Genomic DNA, 16,144 nt, shown 5'->3' with positions numbered 1-16,144 from the left:
TGGGACATGGTCACAGCTGGTTCAAAACCAGATGCTTCCCTGCTTGTGCTCTGTGGAGCCACTGCAATCAAATTCTTCTGTCTTTATTCCAAAGTGTATCTTGAATGGTCATTAATATGCCTGAAGAATAGGGAATGGAGATGGGGATGAAAGAAAATAAGGTAAGACACATTAGCAAGGGAAAGAAATAGAACAAGGTAGAGCTAAAGTAGTTTTGAGCCAGCAGTGTGCCCAGGTGGCCAAGAAGGCCAATGGGATCCTGGCCTGTGTCAGGAACAGTGTGGCCAGCAGGAGCAGGGAGGTCATTCTGCCCCTGGACTCAGCACTGGTTTGGCCACACCTCGAGTCCTGTGTCCAGTTCTGGGCCCCTCAGTTGAGGAAAGATGTTGAGTTGCTGGAATGTGTCCAGAGAAGGGCAACAAAGCTGGGGAGAAGTTTAAAGCACAAATGCTATGAGGAGAGGCTGAGGGAGCTGGGATTGCTTAGCCTGGAGAAGAAGCCCATGGCAGGGGGGTTGAAACTAGATGATCCTTGTGGTCCCTTCCAACCCTGACTGATACTATGATACCTTTCCTGTTTGCTGTCTGGTGTTACTAGCTGACATTGAATGATAGGAGTGAATTTTCCAGCTTACTGTGTAGTTGTGATGCCCAATTCCTGCATCTGCCTTCTGCTGGAATGGTGCCCAAATGATCCACTTCTGTGGCTTTGAAAATGTTCCCTGGATAATGTAATTCTCTTCAATAGAATGAAGGGATGTTAGTATCATTTCAGAAACTAAGTAGGAATAATGCATGTGAAGTTGTGGGAATCACTTGGAACCACAACTATTGCATAGGTATTTGGGATGGACTGGGAAAGCAGCCCCCTGCTGCATGCAATTAAGGATTAGCAATGAAGTAATTAAAGGATTCTTGTTCAGGGTAGGGGAGTTTATTTTGTCGTAGAACAGAGAGAGGCAGGAGTAATCTGCTCCTGGCTTGTGCAAAGCATCAAGGGCTCATAGCCTGAAATCAACAGGCCTGAGAATGGGGGCAAGTAATGAAAACAAACCAAAACAAACCCAGCCACCCACCCCCATCCCAAAAACAACCCAAAACACTCCCCATCCCCCCCTCCCCCACCAAGCCAAACCCAAACCAAACCTAAAAAAGCCCTTATTATTCTTCCTGAGTGAGATCATTGACCACTCTCTTAAGAAAGGCTGTTTTAATTATTCTGAGTATGAAAATAAAATCAGTTTAATGTTTCCCTTCAGTAGTGGTTGAAATACAGGAAGATTTCTGTGCCCACAGGCAGAAGCAGTGTATTTTTGTCTTAATATGCAAAGCTGGAAAACATTTCTGATGTGCCTTGCTAAGAAGAGGGGAAGCATTCCAAGTGAAAATTCAAGTAGTGAAGCTGGTTGCATGGAAGCAGGGGGTGAAATGTTCTGACTGTAGGCTCCCATCCTAGAATGTGAGCACTCTTGCTTTCAATTTGAGGTCTCTATTGCTTCATGGTAGAGGGAGTAGAAATCATCCCACTCTGCCTAGTGGGGTGTTTTGCAGAGCACAGGTATCCTTTAAGGCTAATGGACCCCCAGCAAAGACAGGACAAAAAATGGGTTCCAAGTTTGTATAAATGTGTGTACTGAAATGCTAAATTGGCAGCATTAGACTAAAACAATAAACATAAATATGTATAAACAATATAGAATATAGAACAATTATATATATAAACAATAAACAGTCGAGGGAGGTGATTCTCCCCCTCTACTCAGCTCTGGGGAGACCCCACCTGGAGTACTGCCTCCAGTTCTGGAGCCCCTATTCCAAGAGGGATCTGGAAGTGCTGGAAGGTGTCCAGAGAAGGGCCAGGAGGATGATCAGAGGGCTGGAGCACCTCTCCTCTGAGGACAGACTGAAGGAGTTGGGGCTGTTCAGTGTGCAGAAGAGAAGGCTCCGAGGTGACCTCATTGTGGCCTTCCAGTATCTGAGTAGGGCCTACAGAGGGGCTGGGGAGGGACTTCTCAGGATCTCAGACAGTGATAGGACTAGGGGGAATGGAATGAAGCTGGAGGTGGGGAGATTCAGGCTGGAGGTGAGAAAGAGGTTCTTCCCCATGAGAGTGGTGAAGCCCTGGAATGGGTTGTCCAGGGAGGTGGTTGAGGCCCTGTCCCTGGAGGTGTTTAAGAGCAGGCTGGATGAGGCTCTGTCCAGCCTGATGTAGTGTGAGGTGTCCCTGCCCATGGCAGGGGGGTTGGAACTAGCTGATCCTTGTGGTCCCTTCCAACCCTGAATGATACTATGATATATATGGCACTTTGAAAGCAACATTGACAATACAGAGGCTTTATGATAGATTACTTGAAGAGAATATTGAGCTCCTTCCATTAAATGAGTGAAGATTCACAGCGTGCCCAGGTAGCCAACAAGGCCAATGGCATCCTGGCCTGTATCAGGAATAGTGTGGCCAGCAGGAGCAGGGAAGTCATTGTGCCTCTGTACTCTGCACTGGTTAGGCCACACCTGGAGTCCTGTGCCCAGTTCTGGGCCCCTCAGTTTAACAAGGACATTGAGACTCTTGAACCTGTCTAGAGAAGGGCAACAAGGCTGGAGAGAGGCGTTGAGCACAAGCCCTATGAGGAGAGGCTGAGGGAGCTGGGATTGTTTAGCCTGGAGAAGAGGAGGCTCAGGGGAGACCTTCTTGCTGTCTACAACTACCTGAAGGGTGGTTGTTGCCAGAAGGGAGTTGGTCTCTTCTCTCCAGCAACCAGCACCAGAACAAGAGGACACAGTCTCAGCTGTGCCAGGGGAAGTTTATACTGAATGTTAGGAAGAAGCTCTTCAGGGAAAGAGTGATTGGCCATTGGAATGTGCTGCCCAGGGAGGTGGTAGAGTCACCATCACTGGAGGTGTTTAGGAAGAGACTGGATGGGGCACTTGGTGCCAAGGTTTAGTTGACTGGATGGTGTTAGGTGATAGGGTGGACTCAATGATCTTAAGGGTCTTTTCCAACCTGGTCATGCTATTCTATTCTATCTGTGAAGCTGTGGCTGCCATAATGCCTTCTTACTCTCTTAGCCTTTAGCTCCCAGTTTGTTTTCAGGACTCCCTAAATCCCAGTCAAGAAAGCTGTTTCCTGGGAGGCTTTTTGAAACCACATCATAGTGGCAGTAGTCCTCTCAAACTGAGCCTCTGTGTGTGTGAAATAGTATCACAGTATCACAGTATAACTGAGGTTGGAAGAGAGCTCAAGGATCATCGAGTCCAACCTGTAAACACAGAGCCCATGACTAGACCATGGCACCAAGTGCCACGTCCAATCTCCTCTTGAACGCCTCCAGGGATGGTGACTCCACCACCTCCCTGGGCAGCACATTCCAATGACGAATGACTCGCTCGGTGAAGAACTTCCTCCTCACCTCGAGTCTAAACCTCCCCTGGCACAGCTTGAGACTGTGTCCCCTTGTTCTGGTGCTGGTTGCCTGGGAGAAGAGACCAACCCCCTCCTGGCTACAACCACCTTTCAGGTAGTTGTAGAGGGCAATGAGGTCACCCCTGAGCCTCCTCTTCTCTGGGCTAAACAATCCCAGCTCCCTCAGCCTCTCCTCACAGGGCTGTGCTCAAGGCCTCTCTCCAGCCTTGTTGCCCTTCTCTGGACACATTCAAGTGTTTTGATGTCCTTCTTAAACTGAGGGGCCCAGAACTGGACACAGTACTCAAGGTGTGGCCTAACCAGTGCAGAGTCCAGGGGCACAATGACTTCCCTGCTCCTGCTGGCCACACTATCCCTAATGCAGGCCAGGATGCCATTGACCCTCTTGGCCACCTGGGCTAGTATCTTCTAGCATATGTCTGAGTGCTGTACCTTGTTTTTATGGGCAGTAGAGGTGACAGTTTGGATTCTTGCCATGATCCACAGGATTGTAATCTTACAGGATTTGCTGGTAGGACAGTTCACCTGGCCAAAGATCAGTGTAGAGATGCAAGACAGCTCTTCGTGCTACACCTGGAGTGTAATCTTGATTTATCTGTGGCTTTGAGGTGAAGATTTGTAATATTAATTCTTATATTAGCAATGAGAGACAGATGAAAAAGGAAAATACACTAACAGTGCTCCAAAAAGCAGTGCTTGAGAAGGTGTGTGGAACAGCAGCATCACTTCATAATGTGTTCAAAACAATTTTCTTGCAGTGTCTTTACATTTATGTGTTAACAGCTTGGGATAAGTGCACTTTCTACATGTTTTGAATCAGTAGTTGTACATCTAGACTGAAGAGTGTTGATTAGTATTTAAGTGGAAGGTGTCCAGAGAAGGGCAACAAAGCTGGGGAGGGGTTTGGAGCACAGCCCTGTGAGGAGAGGCTGAGGGAGCTGGGGTTGCTTAGCCTGGAGAAGAGGAGGCTCAGGGGAGACCTCATTGCTGTCTACAACTCCCTGAAGGGAGGTTGTAGCCAGGTGGGGGTTGGTCTCTTCTCCCAGGCAACCAGCACCAGAACAAGAGGACACAGTCTGAAGCTGCACCAGGGGAGGTTTAGGCTGGAGGTGAGGAGAAAGTTCTTCCCAGGGAAAGTAATTGGCCATTGGAATGTGCTGCCCAGGGAGGTGATGGAGTCACCATCCCTGGAGGTGTTCAAGAGAGGATTGGACGTGGCACTTGAAGCCATGGTTTAGTTAGTCCTGACGTGTTGGGTGATAGCTTGGACTGGATGATCTCAGAGGTCTGTTCCAACCTTATTGATTCTATGATTCTATGAAACGTAGCTGAGAGATCCAAATGTTGGCCTTCCTGTGGCCGGTTCACCTCCCTGCAGTGCTGAGCTCCCTGACACTCCTGCTTTTTGTCTCCTGCAGTCTTTATTTTTACCTCTCTTCCCCATGGTTTATGAGTTCACCAGTTGGTTAATGTAGCATGTATTTGGATAGGTAAAGCTGCTACTAAAAGTATTGTTCCCTGAGCAAGCACGTAATTGGGTCCTCTTTCTAGCTAACTGTTCTTGAACAGCCAGCTCCCTACCTGAATGAGATGCAAGGCAAAATGAATCATTGACATGAGCTTACTTTTTTTTCCCCACCACTTAGTTGTTGTTTTTTTTTCCTGCTGCCTCTTCAAGTTCTCACTTTTATTGTTTTCCATTAATTAGGGCAGCTGGAAGAGCAGTAATCAACACACTCCCCTTCCTTTCTCGTTCACATCCTGAATGGCGTAGAAGCACACTGTTCCGTTCTCAAAAGCATCTAAAATATTTGTGGAACTCTAGCTCAACATGTTTTCTGAAAAAAAAACCCACCAAAACCCTATGTTTATCTGGATTTCCTTTAACTCCTTCAATTTGGCCTGCATCCGTGGAGGAAGTCGTCACCAGCCTACGCCGCAGCCGCTGTGGCCTGCCTGGAGCGGCGGGGCTGCAAGGGCCGCAGAGATCGCAAGAGGAGCAAACAGTTTCACATTTGACTTGAAGCAGTGGGGAAAAAAAACCTTGCAGCACCCACCCCAACATGCACATGTTGTCACTGTCTCAAGCACAAATGTGAGTAAATAATTCCTTGGTGCTCCTTCAGGATATCAACAGCGGTTTCCTGTAGCGTGGCCGACTCCTCGAGACTGCTGCAGTCTCCACAGCCTAGCGCTAGCCCTGAAAACAAAAGTAAAACGCAAGCAGCTGCAGAAGCACAGCCTTGGGTCCAGAGCTGTCTAGCAAAGGGCGGTGTCTGGCTGTTCTCCCTCAGGAGAGGGTTTGATGGAGAACATTATGATCCCTCCCCCTATCCTCTCACCCTGTATAAAGGCCAAACAAGAACAGCCATAGTTACGCTGCCCTGCTGCAACTTATGTGCATATCTGTCTGCTTAGCCTGGCTGTAATAAATACTTTGTCTGGGGTGGATGGCATTCCTTGCACAGAAACTTCTGCAGACCTCAGCTTCATTCTTTATTTGATTTTTTATTCTGATAAATATAGAAAAATCCAGTGTGAACACTGGGTTGTTGTTTTGGGTGTGTTTTGTTTCCTCCCCCCCTCTTCCCCCCTTCTTCTTCCCAGTATGTATTTATTATTCATGAATGTGTTGCAACATCCAAAAATGTAGTGAGTGACTCAGAGAATAAGAGGAGAAATATAGTTACAGCTTTTTAGTGAGGATTCCTCAGCCAACTGCAGTGTCCCAGCTAAAAATCCACTGTTTGACTATATAGAACCCACCCAGTGCTTACTTTTATGTCTTTTCTGTTTAGGTTTGCAACCTAGTTTTACTTAGCTTATGTATTTACAATAGAATAAGAATAGAATAGAATAAACCAGGTTGGAAGAGACCTTCAAGATCATCATGTCCAACCTATCATCCAACAGCACCTAATCAACTAACCCATGCAACCAAGCACCCTGTCAAGTCTCCTCCTGAACATCTCCAGTGATGGCAACTCCACCACCTCCCTGGGCAGCCCATTCCAATGGGCAATCACTCTCTCTGTGTAGGACTTCCTCCTAACCTCCAGCCTAAACCTCCCCTGATGCAGCCTGAGACTGTGTCCTCTTGTTCTGGTGCTGGTTGCCTGGGAGAAGAGACCATCATCAGCCTGTCTACAACCTCCATTCAGGGAGTTGTAGAGAGTGATAAGGTCACCCCTGAGTCTCCTCCTCTCCAGGCTAAGCAGCCCCAGCTCCCTCAGCCTCTCCTCCTAGGGCTTGTGTTCCAAGCCCCTCACCAACTTTGTTGCCCTTCTCTGGACACACTCCAGCAAGTCAACCTCCTTCCTAAACTGAGGGGCCCAGAACTGGACACAGGACTCGAGGTGTGGCCTAACCAGTGCAGTGTACAGGGGCAGAATGACCTCCCTGCTCCTGCTGGCCACACTGTTCTTAATGCAGGCCAGGATACCATTGGCCCTCCTGGCTGCCTGGGCACACTGCAGGCTCATGTTCATCCTACCATCAACCAGCACCCCCAGGTCCCTCTCTGCCTGGCCACTCTCTAGCCACTCTGACCCCAGCCTGTAGCTCTGCATGGGGTTGTTGTGGCCAATGTGCAGAACCTGGCACTTGGATGTGTTCAATCTCATGCCCTTGGACTCTGCCCATCTGTCCAGCCTATCGAGGTCCCTCTGCAGAGCCTCTCCACCCTCCAGCAGATCAACTCCTGCCCCCAGCTTGGTGTCATCAGCAAATTTACTGATGATGGACTCAATGCCCTCATCCAGATCATCAATAAAGATGTTAAAGAGCACAGGACCCAGCACTGATCCCTGGGGCACACCACTAGTGACTGGCTGCTAGCTGGATGTGACACCATTCACCACCACTCTCTGGGCTCGGCCCTCCAGCCAGTTCCTAACCCAGCTCAGAGTGCTGCTGTCCAAGCCATGGGCTGACAGCTTGGCCAGGAGTTTGCTGTGGGGGACGGTGTCAAAGGCTTTGCTGAAATCCAGGTAGACCACATCCACAGGCCTCCCCACATCCACCAGGCAGTCACCTGATCATAGAAGGAGATCAGGTTGGTCAGGCAGGACCTGCCTAAATCCATGCTGGCTGGGCCTGATCCCTTGGCCATGCTCTAAGTGCTGTCTCTTTTCTCTTCATTCTCTTCATTCATTTGCCTGATGGCTTTATTTCAGTCTTGTATCAGGGATTACAGCATTGTGACATCAAAACCAAAGCAAAAACCACAGAGCAACATGTTTACAAACAGTTCCGAATTTATTTGTGTGTGTGTAAAAAAGGAAAGGAGCAAAGGCTAAGTTTACAGCTCTTGATGTTGTAACATCTTTAATAGTTGGAGATCGAGCTTGTATGCTTAAAAAAGTATCCTTGCAGGGACTCCAAAGCAAATATAACCACCCTGTGAAAGCAACTCAGCTGTGAAGGAGTGTAATAGTAGGGGGGCATCTGCAGCTTCCCTTGTGGGATGATGCTCTGTGCTGATCTGCTTCAAGTGTCAACACTGAATTTCTTTCTGGGAAGAGCAAAAGGTTGAAACTGTTTAGGTTTTCTTTTATAAAGGAATTACCTGAAGGCATATTCATGCTATGTGCATCAGTCTTGAGATAGCTTTGTCCCCTGTACGCTGCACTGGTTAGGCCACACCTTGAGTCCTGTGCCCAGTTCTGGGCCCCTCAGTTTAGGAAGGAGGTTGACTTCCTGGTATGTGTCCAGAAAAGGGCAACAAAGTTGGTGAGGGGTTTGGAACACAAGCCCTATGAGGAGAGACTGAGGGAGCTGGGGTTGCTTAGTCTGGAGAGGAGGAGGCTCAGGGGAGACCTTATTGCTGTCTGCAACTCCCTGAAGGGAGGTTGTAGCCAGGAGGGGGTTGGTCTCTTCTCCCAGGCAGCCAGCACCAGAACAAGAGGACACAGTCTCAAACTGCACCAGGGGAAGTTTAGGCTTGAGGTGAGGAGAAAGTTCTTCACAGAGAGAGAGTGATTGCCCATTGGAATGGGCTGCCCGGGGAGGTGGTGGAGTCACCATCGCTGGAGGTGTTCAGGAGGAGACTTGAAGGGTGCTTGGTGCCATGGGTTAGTTGATTGGGTGGTGTTGGATGATAGGTTGGACACGATCTTGAAGGTCTCTTTCAACCTGGTCTATTCTATTCTATTCTATTCTATTCTATTCTATTCTATTCTATTCTATTCTATTCTATTCTATATAGAGCAGAACTGGTGTGAGGAGAGGATGGGGAGAGAAAAGTGGAGTTGAGATTGTTAGAAAAACGTCAGAGGAAAAGCTGGAGTCTGCAGCTTCTGGCAGAGTGCACCAGTGATTATCCTGTGTTAGGGTTGTATTTACTACCTGGATTTTTGCAGTTCTTTCCCTTGGAAGCTTGTTTCTCAGTAGAAAGGAGGATGTCACCACCTTTTAAACCATTCTCAGAAATACTGAGAAGTATTACTTCTCAGCAGAAGCAAACCCATAACAAAAGGAGGAAGGAAGGAACTTAGTGAGGAAAAGTGGCTATATTAGTAGATATTCCTAGAGGCTTGTCATCTCTGGGGTGTGACCTAGGAATACCTTATTGGTGATCCAAGTAGAGTTTGTGCAAGGCTGTACAAGGTCAGGGATTTGTAGCTGTGTGGAATGTTGCTATGCTGCTGGCAAAGGCCGGCCGCCACCTTGCCTCATCTGCCTTCGCTGGGACACACAGGAGGTAAACTTTGAAGCATAAAATGGATAAGGTTAAAGCTGCCTTGTCCTCAGCTGTGAATCCATTTCATTTCAAACACCTCTCTTGTTGCTTTGTCTACCAAGGCATAACTCCTGAAGGCTTGGGAGTTTCCTGACCACAGACTTGCGAAAGACTGCCTTGTGTATTTTGAAAGATGACATTTACTATCTGAAGGATTCTAATTAAACACAGGAGGGCTAGCCTGCCTTCCCTCCCAGGTTTTGAAATGAATAGTAGCCTGTTCATATGCCCTTTTTACCACCACCTTTCCTTTCCTTTCCTACAAATCATCTGATGTTGAGGGAGGCAATTCTCCCCCTCTACTCAGCTCTGGGGAGACCCCACCTGGAGTACTGCATCCAGTTCTGGAGCCCCTATTACAAGAGGGATCTGGAGGTGCTGGAAGGTGTCCAGAGAAGGGCCATGAGGATGATCAGAGGGCTGGAGCACCTCTCCTATGAGGACAGACTGAAAGAGTTGGGGCTGTTCAGTCTGGAGAAGAGAAGGCTCCCAGGTGACCTAATTGTGGCCTTCCAGTATCTGAAGGGGGCCTACAAGAAGGCTGGGGAAGGACTTCTCAGGCTATCAGGTATTAGAGGAAGGATCTGGATGTGATGGAGAGTGTCCAGAGAAGGGCCACAAGGATGATCAGAGGGCTGGAGCACCTCTCCTGTGAGGACAGACTGGGAAAGCTGTGGCTATTCAGTCTGGAGAAGAGAAGGCTCCAAGGAGACCTTACTGTGGCCTTCCAGTATCTGAAGGGAGCCTACAAAAAAGCTGGTGAGGGACTTCCTAGCGTGTGAGGTAATAATAGGACTAGGGGGAATGGGAAAAAAATACAAATGGATAGATTCAGATTGGATGTTAGGAAGAAGTTGTTCACCATGAGCGTGGTGAGACACTGGAAGAGGCTGTCCAGGGAGGTGGTAGAAGCCTCATCCCTGGAGGCTTTTATGGCCAGGCTGGGTGTGTCTCTGAGCAACCCAACCGAGTGTGAGATGTCCCTGCCCATGGAACTAGATGATCCTTGAGGTCCCTTCCAACCCTAACAATTCTGTGATTCTGAGTTCAGAAGACCAGTACAGTGAAAAAATAGACTTGTTTTGTCTCAAGTGGTGCTCTGCCCTCAGCCTGTACTCACCATGCACCGAAAAAGCCATCACTGAACCAAACCTTTAAACTGCAAATTAAGAGCTGTTAGCTGCATGGGCTACCCTCCAAGTATCTGAAACCCTGAGTTCCCCATTTCTCCTTTGAGATGTTGTTTTAATTATGCCTCTGCCAATGCAAGAGGTTTGTAGACAGCAAACAACCCTCTCAAAAATATATCAGGCATATGGTCTGAGTTAGTGATTAAGTTACTAAATAACACAGTGATGAGAACTTTTCTGTACCTATGTCCTGTAGCATAGCTTGCCTTGGGAGAGAAATGACCTTCTAATAGCCTGATGCAGTTTCCCCATATGTAAATATTTAGGTCATTATGCATCTGGCAGGGGCAGAAACCCAGGATAATTTCAGTCTGTGTTTTATGTGGCACCTACCGCAGAGTGAGGTGCTAATCCACAAATCCAAAGGGCTGGGACAGCAACACCATGGTAGATACATGTTACATTAAAGTGTTGTGGCCTTGCTACTACTGTTTCTTCTTGTTGTGTACAAGGAGAAAAGAAGGTGCAGGAGTTTGGATGCCTACTGAAGACTTGGGTGAAGGCTGGTTGACTGTTGTCCTGGTACTGGTTGACAGTAGGCTGAACACCAGCCAGCAGTGTGCCCAGGCAGCCAAGAGGGCCAATGGCATCCTGGCCTGTATCAGCAACAGTGTGGCCAGCAGGAGCAGGGAGGTCATTCTCCCCCTGTACACTGCACTGGTTAGGCCACACCTCAAGTCCTGTGTCCAGTTCTGGGCTCCTCAGTTGAGGAAGGAGGTTGACTTGCTGGAGTGTGTCCAGAGAAGGGCAACAAAGCTGGGGAGGGGTTTGGAGCACAGCCCTATGAGGAGAGGCTGGGGTTGCTTAGCCCGGAGAGGAGGAGACTCAGGGGAGACCTTCTTGCTCTCTACAACTACCTGAAGGGAGATTGTAGCCAGGGGAGGGTTAGTCTCTTCTCCCAGGCAACCAGCACCAGAACAAGAGGACACAGTCTCAAGCTGCACCAGGGAAGGTTTAGACTGGATGTTAGGAAGAAATTCTTCATAGAGAGAGTGATTGCCCATTGGAATGGGCTGCCTGGGGAGGTGGTGGAGTTGCCATCACTGGAGGTGTTTAGGAGGAGACCTGATGGGGTGCTTGGTGCCATGGTTTAGTTGATTAGATGGTGTTGGGCAATAGGTTGGACTCGATGATCTCGAAGGTCTCTCCCAACCTGATTTATTCTGTTCCATTCTATTTTCAATTCTATTTTGGTTGTGTCCTTTGCTCAGGTGTTCTTTCCTGACAGGCTTCTTAGTGGTATTTATTTCCTTCCTACAGGGATGCCTGAGATGAAATATGTTGCAAATCTTGAGATACTGGGATCTTACAAAAACAGATCTGAAATGGAAAGGTCCTTAGGTTAGATGTTTATCCAGTCTCGAGCCAGAGTCTGATGAGGACTCTGAATCTGTGTGAATTGACTGTGTGAGCCTGATCTGAGAGCAAGCTAGTGGGATCTCCTTTTGCAACAGTGGAGAGGAGTTGGAGCTTCTGAAGCTGCCCTAGGAATTGCACCACAGGTTCCCACATAAATGGGAGCTTGCTAGGCTTCTCATGTGTATATAGAATAAACCAGGTTGGAAGAGACCTTCAAGAACATCGTGTCCAACCTATCATCCAACACCACCTAACCAACTAACCCATGCATAGCAGGAAAAGAAAAGACAAAAAGCTTTAAAATCTTAACTTTTTTTCTCCTCCCCAACCCTTTTTAGGCCATTTTTTAATGAGAATTAAAAAAGGATCTTTCAGCAGCATACCTCCAACCCATCTCTCTGGTCTGTCCTTGCATGGCTTCAGAGCCTCATGCTGTCCAGAGAAGAGCAACAAAGTTGGTGAGGGGTTTGGAACACAAGCCCTGTGAGGAAAGACTGAGGGAGCTGGGGTTGCTCAGCCTGGAGAAGAGGAGACTCAGGGGTGACCTTACTGCTCTCTACAACTACATGAAGGGAGGTTGTAGACAGGCAGATGATGGTCTCTTCTCCCAGGCAACCAGTACCAGAACAAGAGGACACAGTCTCAGGCTGCACCAGGGGAGGTTCAGGTTGGAGGTTAGGAGGAAGTTCTACACAGAAAGAGTGATTGCCCATTGGAATGGGCTGCCTGGGGAGGTGGTGGAGTCACCATCATTGGAGGTGTTCAGGAGGAGACTTGCTGGGGTGCTTGGTGCCATGGGTTAGCTGTTTGGGTGGGTTGGATTGGTTGATGGGTTGGACACGATGATCTTGAAGGTCTCTTCCAACCTGGTTTGGTTTATTCTAAAATAAAGGTCCCATGGACTGGCAGGCTGCAGTCGTTCCTTGTGCCTCCTGAGGAAGCATCCCATCCCACTGCATTCTCTGAATTTGTAGATCTGTAGCTTTCAAAGCCAGTTGAGAAGGAGGGACAGAGAAATGAGAAGTGGCTTCTTTGGCATCATGTGTGAGGCCAGGAGAAGCAGGGGCTGCGTTCAGGTCTCTGCCACCCCAGCCGCTGTGCGGCCTCCGTGCCGCACTCCTTCCCTCAAGCTGTCATTTATAGTTTCATAGTTTCATTCAGGGTTGGAAGGGACCACAAGGATCATCTAGTTCCAACCCCCCTGCCATGGGCAGGGACACCCCACACTACATCAGGCTGGACAGAGCCTCATCCAGCCTGCTCTTAAACACCTCCAGGGACGGGGCCTCGACCACCTCCCTGGACAACCCATTCCAGGGTCTCACCACTCTCATGGTGAAGAACCTCCTCCTCACATCTAGCCTGAATCTCCCCACCTCCAGCTTCATTCCATTCCCCCTAGTCCTATCACTGCCTGAGATCCTGAGAAGTCCTTCCCCAGCCTTCCTGTAGGCCCCCTTCAGATACTGGAAGGCCACAATGAGGTCACCTGGGAGCCTTCTCTTCTGCAGACTGAACAGCCCCAACTCCTTCAGTCTGTCCTCATAGGAGAGGTGCTCCAGCCCTCTGATCATCCTCGTGGCCCTTCTCTGGACACCTTCCAGCACCTCCAGATCCCTCTTGGAATAGGGGCTCCAGAAGTGGAGGCAGTACTCCAGGTGGGGTCTCACCAGGGCTGAGTAGAGGGGGAGGATCACCTCCCTTGACCTGCTGGCCACACTTCTCCTGATGCAGCCCAGGATCTGATTGGCTGTGCAGGCTGCAAGTGCACATTGAGAGCTCATGTTGAGCTTTTTGTCCACCAGCACCCCCCAAGTCTCTCTCCTCAGGGCTGCTTTCCAGCCAGTCACTGCCCAGCCTGTATTTGTGCCTGGGATTGCCTCGACCCAGATGCAGGACGTGTTTCTCGGGGAGCTAAGGCCAATGGCAGCACAACAACTGTATCATGCATTATTTATTTATTTGTTCAGCCTCAACTTTTCTGCTGCTGTGTTGGTTCCACCCTCTGTTGAGCTGCGTGGCTGCACAAATACTTGCACTGGCTCGCAGTGTGGGGGGGAATGGCTTGGTGCACGGAGCAGGCAGGCAGGATGGAGCAGAGGGCTAAGGCTGTTTGAATTGGCTTCAGCGATGCTGTTGGTCAGTGTCTAGCTATGTCTTGGGCGGCTGGTGATCTAACTTTCAGAGAAGCTCATCCCAGCAATGGGCAAGGCCACTTCTTTAGCTGTAATTATAATTAGCAAGAAACCTGATACAGCTCAGGGGATGACAGTCCACCTGCACTCTGTTTGGCTAAATATGTTTACATTTTACATATGCTTAGGAAAAAGAAATACTGCTTCCAGATTTAGCTTAGAAACAGCAGAATGTTTGTAGAGCTTGTGCTCACACATCACTGTGAAATGATTTTTCAGTGTAGCTGATTGCCCAGATAAGACTGTGTTGGTCTTATTCCTCCCCCCCCCCTCCCCTCCCCCTGTAAAACATAACTGTTAGACTTTCTTTAATAATTAAAATGTTATTCTCCCTGTGCCTGTCATAGTATCAGTCAGGGTTGGAAGGGACCACAAGGATCATCTAGTTCCAACCCCCCTGCCATGGGCAGGGACACCCCACACTACATCAGGCTGGCCAGAGCCTCATCCATTTGTATATGGCATTGCAGGAAATTATGTTACAGGTTCCTTGTAACCCCTGTGCACCTGGGTCAGATTTCTCTCCTGAAAACCCCATGATTTCCAAAGGGTTTTGCAGCACAGGGAACAAGTACTTTAGATGTAAAACAGGATTAGAATGAAGTGGTTGGAGAGAAGGGAAATAGAATAGAACTAACCAGGTTGGAAGAGACCTTCGAGATCATGGAGTCCAACCTATCATCCAACAACATCTAATCAACTAAACCCTGGCATGAAGCACCTCCTGTTCTGTTTCATCCTAAACACCTCCAGTGATGGTGACTCCACTATCTCCCTGGGCAGGCCATTCCAATGGCAAATCACTCCTTCTGTGAAGAACTTCTTCCTAACATCCAGCCTAAATCTCCCCTGGTGCAGCTTGGGACTGTGTCCTCTTGTTCTGGTGCTGGTTGCCTGGGAGAAGAGACCAGCCCCCACTTGTCTACAACCTCCCTTCAGGGAGTTGTACACAGCAAGAAGGTCTCCCCTGAGCCTCCTCTTCTCCAGGCTAAGCAACCCCAGCTCCCTCAGCCTCTCCTCACAGGGCTTGTGTTCCAAGCCCCTCACCAACTTTTTTGCCCTTCTCTTAGACACGCTCCAGCAACTCAACATCTTTCCTAAACCGAGGGGCCCAGAACTGGACACAGGTCTCGAGGTGTGGCCTAACCACATCAGTATCTGTTGTAAGATGTGGGAAATAGAGAGTGATTAAAATAACATTGCTGTGTTTCCTCCAGGTGGTCTTTTTTTTTTTATCCCTCTGAGAAATACAAATGAGGATGTGTTTTGCAAAGAGGTGTGGCAAAGCTACGTTGGTAGCGACTTAATTGATACAGGCTCCGAGGTGACCTAATTGTGGCCTTCCAGTATCTGAAGGGGGCCTACAGGAAGGCTGGGGAAGGACTTCTCAGGATCTCAGGTAGTGATAGGACTAGGGGGAATGGAATGAAGCTGGAGGTGGGGAGATTCAGGCTGGAGGTGAGGAGGAGGTTCTTCCCCTTGAGAGTGGTGAGACCCTGGAATGGGTTGTCCAAGGAGGTGGTCGAGGCCCCGTTCCTGGGGGTGTTTAAGAGCAGGCTGGATGAGGCTCTGGCCAGCCTGATGTAGTGTGGGGTGTCCCTGCCCATGGCTGGTGGGTTGGAACTAGATGCTCCTTGTGGTCCCTTCCAACCCTGAATGAAACTATGAAACTATGAAACTATGAAACTACTCTCTAAGCCATGAAAAACATGCTGCTGCTTTCCTCAGCTCCTTCACTGAAGCAGGCTGCAAAAGTAACACGATAAAAATACATCTAGTCATAGTGTACTTGAATACCTGCTCTTTAAACAATTAACTGGGAGCCAGTTTTGCCTTTGAGTGCCACACAGGTATCCTCAGGACTGAATTACTAGGAAATAAAACCAAAATGTTATTCTCTGTTATTAAACCTAACCAGCAGTTAGAGATACTCATGTCTATAAAACAGTGAGTTTTGCTCAGCAAATCACTTGTGGGAGGGTTAACAACAGCTGCACTGAAATCATAGTTGGATGTATTTAAATTTGTTTGTTAGAAGTGGCATCAGGTTTTCAACTCCCATCTTCCCTGTTCGGTGCACGGTCACTTAAGTTGCTTTCTTTTCTCTTATGCCTCCCAGCTCCTTGCCCTGCAGTTGCAACTTCCTCTGCACGGGCTTGGGTCTTTGTACCCTGTCTTCCCTTAGGGCCATTCTGCTGCTTTGGACTCCATTCTTCTGGAAATTAGTGCACAACTAATGC

The 16,144-nt window shown here is 48.6% G+C and overlaps 1 protein-coding gene across 1 annotated transcript in view; it reads left to right on the top strand.

Annotated features, from left to right (window-relative positions):
- The window catches only part of ELF1 (E74 like ETS transcription factor 1), a 158,364-nt gene that overhangs the window by 25,680 nt on the left and 116,540 nt on the right, over positions 1 to 16,144 (top strand). The window lies entirely within an intron of this gene.

This window comes from Melanerpes formicivorus, unplaced genomic scaffold (genome assembly GCF_026170545.1).
Source record: "Melanerpes formicivorus ecotype bairdi unplaced genomic scaffold, bMelFor1.0.p_v2 SCAF_101, whole genome shotgun sequence".
NCBI classification, from domain to species: domain Eukaryota; kingdom Metazoa; phylum Chordata; class Aves; order Piciformes; family Picidae; genus Melanerpes; species Melanerpes formicivorus.
This window is presented reverse-complemented; position numbering and strand designations above follow the sequence as displayed.